Source organism: Schistocerca piceifrons, unplaced genomic scaffold, assembly GCF_021461385.2.
Source record: "Schistocerca piceifrons isolate TAMUIC-IGC-003096 unplaced genomic scaffold, iqSchPice1.1 HiC_scaffold_936, whole genome shotgun sequence".
In the NCBI taxonomy this organism is placed as follows: domain Eukaryota; kingdom Metazoa; phylum Arthropoda; class Insecta; order Orthoptera; family Acrididae; genus Schistocerca; species Schistocerca piceifrons.
The window spans coordinates 6,383,785-6,391,284 of record NW_025729208.1 but is presented as its reverse complement, the minus strand read 5'-3'; the positions used below and the strand labels follow the sequence as shown (position 1 = coordinate 6,391,284).

Sequence of the window (7,500 nt, the reverse complement as noted above, 5' to 3'; positions counted from 1 at the left end):
GCAACCCGATGTCATTTGCGGCCATTGTGGCCTCTCTGGACATATCAAAAAAGGCTGTCCTAATAAGGACAAAGCTGCGGTATGTGTACCATGCAGACGACGAGGCCGTAAGTGTGGTGGACCTAAAGATTGTCCAACCCACCGAATGTTCTTAGACAGACTTGTCCAAAGAACAGATTATGGCGATATTTAAAGTGGTACAAGTCAATGCTATGCGCAGCCAGATGGTTGCACATGAGCTACGGAAGGTAGCGGAACAAGAAGGAATAGATATTCTTTTGATACAAGAACCGAACTCCTGTGCGGGTCGAGTCCCTGGTTTTCCCGCAACAGCACAGGTGGTATCCTCAGGTGGGAACCCCATGAGTGCAATTATAGTATTGAATAAAACTATTAAAACTACGATATTAAATCAGTTCTGTACTGAGCATATTATAGTTGTACAACTAAATCTGCTGTCTTACAGTATGTACGTTGTAAACGTCTACTGCCAATTCAGACATGACATCAAGATTTATCTTGATCAGCTGAATTGGATACTACGAGTTTTAGCCGGGCAGGCTATAATTGTAGCTCTTGATGCTAATGCTAAGTCCCCACTCTGGCACAGTGATGTACAGGACGGTAGGGGTGCGGAGCTTGTTGATTTGATAATGGAAACGCACATGTATGTGCTAAACTTGCCTGGGTACCCCCCGACCTACTCAGGGAGGGCGGGTGCAACATCAAATATTGATGTCACACTAGCAAGCGAGAGGGCAGCACCCCACGTCCATAACTGGCAAGTAAGAGAACATCTTACTGTCAGTGATCATAACTGTATAACATTTGATATAGCGCCGACCATCACGGATGTGCCAGGCGAGTGGGTGGAACGCTTCAATTATGCTCGGACAGACTGGGACCGACTCGTGCAGGTGTTCAGTCCTCCCGAGTTCGGAGAGGACATAGGTAATATTGATGAAGCTGTGGAGGAGCTGGTAAGCTCCGTGCAAACGGCTATCACACTGGCTGTACCTCGAATAGCGAGATACATCTGCAGGGAGTCCACCCCATGGACCCCTGAATTGACTGTGCTCAAACGGTCAGTCAGAAGGGCGCGAAGCAACTACCAAAGGAGCTTTGCCCATGACGAACGACAATACCACCTGCGTATTTATCGTCGTCTGAAGCAGAGATACAAGGATCAGTTGGACATTACAAGGCGCCAATCCTGGGAAAGATTTGTGAACGATCAGCTGGGAACAGACCCTTGGGGAGTTCCTTACAAAATCGTTCGAGAAAAAATAAGATCGCCCATGATGCTGTCTACGCTACGTGCTGGGGATGGAGACATGACCAAGAATTGGGAAGAAACAGCAAGGTTGCTGTTGGATACATTATTGCCTGATGACATTGAGGACCAAGACTCGCACGAGCAGCGGGACATACGTCAGGCGCTGTCGATTCCGTATCTTAACGATACAAACGTGTGCCCTTTCTCAGCAGAGGAGGTAGAAGCAACCATCTACACCTTTGCAAGGAAGAAGGCGCCTGGTCCTGACGGGATCCCTGTGGAGATCTTACAGGGACTCGCACACTTGGTCGCCCCGGCACTAAGTCGTATTTACAACAGCTGTTTACAAAGGGGCTATTATCCACTAAAGTGGAAAACTGCAGAAGTTGTAATTATCAGGAAAGGCCCTGATAAAGATCCAACAGTGCCGAAATCCTATCGGCCTATCTGTCTGCTGGATGTAATGGGCAAAGCATTTGAGAAGTTGCTGGCTGACCGTCTCCAGAGTCATCGAACTCTGTATGGTATGAGTGATAGGCAGTTCGGATTCCGAAAGGGTCGCTCCACCCAGGATGCGATCAATGAGGTTTGCCGGATTGTTCACTCTGCGACATCAAAGTATGTACTTGGTATAATGATAGACATCTCAGGGGCCTTCGACAACCTGTGGTGGCCGGCACTCTTCTCTCGTCTGCGAGAGATTGGGTGCCCGCGGCTGCTGTATGGCTGTCTGGAGGCCTACTGTGATGGAAGGACTGCTAGGATAACGGCTCCTGGAGCCGTCGTATCTAAAAGAGTATCCCGTGGTTGTCCCCAGGGATCGGTGTGTGGTCCCATTTTCTGGGATATTAACATGGAACCTTTGTTGAACGTCCTGCAGCGAGAGACTGCAGTTCTGGGAGTCGTTGCTTATGCGGATGATCTCGCAATTCTAGTAGAAGGTGACACTCGCAATGTGATCGAGGACCGATCACGACTGGTTATTGATCTATTAACCAACTGGTGTACGAAGACTAAAATGTCCATAGCACCACAAAAATCCCTATATATGCTCTTGAAAGGCAAGTTAAATAGGGACCCAACGGTCAGAATTAATGGCCAAGTAGTGTCACGACAGAGATATGCCCGTTACCTTGGGGTATATTTAGATGAGAATTGGAGTTTCATTCCGCATATCGAGCAAATAACGACAAAGTCCTTAGCTTTGTTCAATAAGATAATATCAATTGGACAAAGAAGGTTCCATCTGCCGTCAAAGGCAATAAATATTTACCATAACAGTATATTGGCACCAATAGTAGGGCACGCATCCAGTGTGTGGGCCCACAGGTTAGCTCTGGTGCGGCCTGCCGCCGCTGTCAGGCGAATACAGAGGAACGTTCTGTTGAGATGCATTGGGGCATTCAACACAAGTCCAACAGATGCACTGTTGGTAATTATGGGTCTATGTCCATTAGACCTAATAATAAGGCAGCACGCAGCCTTCTATTGGCTGCGCAAACAGAACATCGACAGGGTACAAGACATAATGGGCGTTCCTCTGTTAAGTGTCAAAGCCATTCGCAAGAAAGTGCTTGACATTTGGCAGGACGAATGGGATGGATCCAGTACGGGCCGTAGAGTCCATGGGTTTATACCCACAGTAAGGGGAAGATTAAATAACAAGATAATGAAGCCCTCACAGGGCATAGTTCACTTCCTCACAGGACATGGTCCTTATCCCACGTACCTGCATAAAATAGGGAAAAGGCTAACACCAGAGTGTGACTGTGGTGCCCATGAAGGATCGCCAGAACACATAGCGTTCGAGTGCCCAATATATGAACAGGCTGTCTCAGGGGAGAGGCAGCTTCTGCGGACTAGAAATGTTAATGAAATATTAACAGACAGCGAAATGTTCAGCAATTTCGCAAAACTCGTTAACAAAATCTCAAGGGAGGCCCAGCGAGCCTACCTTGGGAGAGAGTAAATGCGCTTAAGATCTAATGCGCAATTGTAAATATGTATATACTACGTTTGTTTAAGTCTTGACTTAGAGTAGGTAGTAGTTGTAGTTAGTTCAGCATGGTGGTGGGGGGAATAAAAGAGTAACACAAATGGAGTGGTTTCTCTAGAAGTAGCGGCCCGCCTCCACGTGGCTAGGGACGGGCAACTCTCTGGCAGCGTTCCAGAGAGGCTAAGAGGCCGATGATTGGCATTAAGCAAAGCTACTTAATAACTAGATAGTATGCATGCACTAATAATCCACTCCTGTAGTGTAATAGCAGAGATAGTTAGTCACAATACGCCCACTCAAAAGTGTTAGAAAGTGGGTTATGCATGTTCCATAAATTTGGGAAAAAAAAAAAAAAAAAAAAATTTGTCCCTATACATGAGCCGCGACCTGTACCACTTACGAGCGAGAGACGCGATCGCGTTGCTCACTGTACGGCGTCCGATACCGAGCCATCAGCATGTCGGTCCCCATGCGCGTTGCACTCGCACTCGCAGTCGCAAAAACGTGGGGCAAATATATTACGCGGAAGAGTTATAACAGACCGAGCCCCACTGCATGAGGGGAGTCTTTGTCACTAATGTACACAGATGGAACATTTTGGACTGGAACCAGATTACCCGTACACACGGCGCTGATTAGTAATCAATGCAGAGCCATCAAACTACAGAATATATATACAACTGTCCGTATACATGCTGAAAGAGTCTGCCCACAATGGGAACCACACGTCAGCCAGCCACTCTGATCACGCACCACTCTCTGCTTCTAACGGGCGCACATACAATATGTAAGCACCAGCATGGAACAACATCCAGTGCATCCTCTCCGCCACATTACACAATCCACACTATCACAACCAGACCAGGAGGTCCATGCGGAAAATACAATATCCCACCCTTTCGACATCCACCATTGCGCAGATCAGGCACCAACACCCACACATGTCCTATACAACGGTGCACCCAACATCACAATAGTACCTCCTGTCACAGCGCACAAACAATGACATGAGTCAAAGACACAGGTCTGACACAAGCATAGAATTGGAGCGCCGCCTCTAATAAGCCAAAGGTGCATCCTGACGTGACAAATCTGATCATGTCACAAGCATTCACTTACTATAATCACTATCAACGAACCTGCCGCCCCCGCCCCCCCCTACACCTTTCCTTACAACAACGTGTAACCTAACCTAACCTAACCTATGTTGTACCTTAACCTATGTTGTACCTTAACCTAACCTATGTTGTACCTTAACCTAACCTATGTTGTACCTTAACCTAACCTATGTTGTGCCTTAACCTAACCTATGTTGTGCCTTAACCTAACCTATGTTGTGCCTTAACCTAACCTATGTTGTGCCTTAACCTAACCTATGTTGTGCCTTAACCTAACCTATGTTGTGCCTTAACCTAACCTATGTTGTGCCTTAACCTAACCTATGTTGTGCCTTAACCTAACCTATGTTGTGCCTTAACCTAACCTATGTTGTGCCTTAACCTAACCTATGTTGTGCCTTAACCTAACCCATGTTGTGCCTTAACCTAACCCATGTTGTGCCTTAACCTAACCCATGTTGTGCCTTAACCTAACCCATGTTGTGCCTTAACCTAACCCATGTTGTGCCTTAACCTAACCCATGTTGTGCCTTAACCTAACCCATGTTGTGCCTTAACCTAACCCATGTTGTGCCTTAACCTAACCCATGTTGTGCCTTAACCTAACCCATGTTGTGCCTTAACCTAACCCATGTTGTGCCTTAACCTAACCCATGTTGTGCCTTAACCTAACCCATGTTGTGCCTTAACCTAACCCATGTTGTGCCTTAACCTAACCCATGTTGTGCCTTAACCTAACCCATGTTGTGCCTTAACCTAACCCATGTTGTGCCTTAACCTAACCCATGTTGTGCCTTAACCTAACCCATGTTGTGCCTTAACCTAACCCATGTTGTGCCTTAACCTAACCCATGTTGTGCCTTAACCTAACCCATGTTGTGCCTTAACCTAACCCATGTCGTGCCTTAACCTAACCCATGTCGTGCCTTAACCTAACCCACGTCGTGCCTTAACCTAACCCACGTCGTGCCTTAACCTAACCCACGTCGTGCCTTAACCTAACCCACGTCGTGCCTTAACCTAACCCACGTTGTGCCTTAACCTAACCCACGTTGTGCCTTAACCTAACCCACGTTGTGCCCTAACGTAACCCACGTTGTCCCCTAACGTAACCCACGTTGTCGCCTAACGTAACCCACGTTGTCGCCTAAACCTGCTCTGTAATTGTTATACGACTCGTTCAATTAGTGTAGTGTTGCCCACCCGCAACCCTCGCAATATAGTTCGCTACTCGCACTCCCCGCTCCCCTGTGTATCGCTTCATGTTAAACACCTTGCAAGTCTTGCTCACTTTCCACATGCTCCTGCTGTACACTGTAATGTGGATGGCAGCAGGACGTACATGCCGCCCCTCCCCACGTCCCCACCTTGCCCCCTGCCTTCGCAAGCTGGTTGGTGAGAACTTTGCATGTTCAATGCCCTCCGCATGCGACGTACTCAGGCTACGTTGTGGTGCGGCCTGTGTCAACTGTCCGCTAATGTCGTACGCGTAAACCACAATCTGTACTGCACATTCGTCCTTATGTACTGAATGATACATCGTGGCACATGTGTGACCGTACAACGACTGCGCCCAAAAACGGCGGACCATACAGTGCAAATATTGTGCACGCAGCTACGTGTCGTCTCCCTATGAGAGCTGGATTGCAGTGTGGTACGCCATAGAGACGTGTGGGAGGAACGGACGCCGTGGATGGCGATCAGCATGAGCTGTCTGTTGATGTATTCGGACCTAGTCGTCTCTCCTCACACACCGTGATGGCATGGTGCACCGCGTTCCATATCTGCGACATGCTACAGAGGCCGGTTGACAGTCGTTCGAGCAATGGACATCGCATACGTACGGGGGCCACCTTCCACGTATTGTCTAGGCGTGCACATTTTGTTGCGTGTATGTGGGCAGACGTAGTGTGGCGTGACACCTGACACAGGCATGCAATAATCGTGGAAGTTGCAAATGGCGATGGACGCCTGCGTTTTCTGGTGAAGTTACGCAAATGAACAAATGGTAACCTGTTGTGGTGCGGTTGTTCTCGCTAGGGGTGAATCGGTGATGGCGACGATAGGTTGAGGTACTAACCGGTTGTTCCAGCGATACCCACCATGCCGACGAAACTGAACGGCATCTGGGTGTGAAGCGATACGCGGCGGTGGCTGGGTGGGACCGTCCCCGGCCGGTGAGGGGGCGCCTCCCGGCGTGCTGGCCGCGCGGTGCGTGGGCGCACGCGCTACAGCCGGCTGGTGGGGGCGGCCAGTGGCAGGCGCGCCGGCCGACGGACGCGGCAGGCGTCGCAGCTGCGCGCCGGCGCACCCTGCGCGCGGCGCCGTGCGGCCAAAGTAGGTCCTCGCGGGCCCGGTGCGAAGCGCGGTGGACATCTTCAGTGTGCTGGTCCGATTGAGGACTGTGTGCGTTGAGGATGCGCCGCCGCCCGGCGCTCGGCGCCGCGACGCCGTCTGCTGCTCGGTCGCCCCAGCGGTTCTCGCTGGTGGTTTGTATCGCAGCTGTGCGGATGTGTTGGCGCGTGCGCTGTGCTGGGAGAGTTCGCTTCGGCACCCAAGTGGGGCTTTTGTCCTTCTGTGGCGCTGGCGTTGGAGCTGCCGGTCACCGTAGGTGGCGCGTGTTGTCTCCCGCCGGCAATGCCACGACAGCACGCTCCCGGGCCTCTGTCGGCAGCGGCAAGCTCAGTTGGGAGCACGGGTGGTCGCACCGAAAGCGTCTACTCGCCTAACTCCGGGCGATTGCGCCTCTCTCGAACCCGACCAAGTACTTGGGACGGCGCTGCGCGCCGCCGGGACCTGAGAGGGTTTCGAGGTGTATTGTGCAGGGGAGCTCAGCCTCCTCCTGTTTGCAGAATGATTGAGCGGACGCTTGCGTGTTCGCGCGGGCCCCCGGGACACACTCCCGGGCGGCCGGCTGCTCAGCTCTAGTTGACGCAGCTCCCTGGTTGATCCTGCCAGTAGTCATATGCTTGTCTCAAAGATTAAGCCATGCATGTCTCAGTACAAGCCGCATTAAGGTGAAACCGCGAATGGCTCATTAAATCAGTTATGGTTCCTTAGATCGTACCCACGTTACTTGGATAACTGTGGTAATTCTAGAGCTAATACAT

At 50.3% G+C, this 7,500-nt stretch overlaps 1 non-coding gene across 1 annotated transcript in view; it reads left to right on the top strand.

Moving 5' to 3' along the window:
- The first annotated feature begins 7,328 nt into the window (after positions 1 to 7,328).
- The window catches only part of LOC124771401, a 1,897-nt gene continuing 1,725 nt past the window's right edge, over positions 7,329 to 7,500 (top strand). Inside the window, exon 1 of the ribosomal RNA XR_007013412.1 lies at positions 7,329 to 7,500. This exon is cut by the window's right edge and continues 1,725 nt beyond it. This is a non-coding gene — a ribosomal RNA (small subunit ribosomal RNA).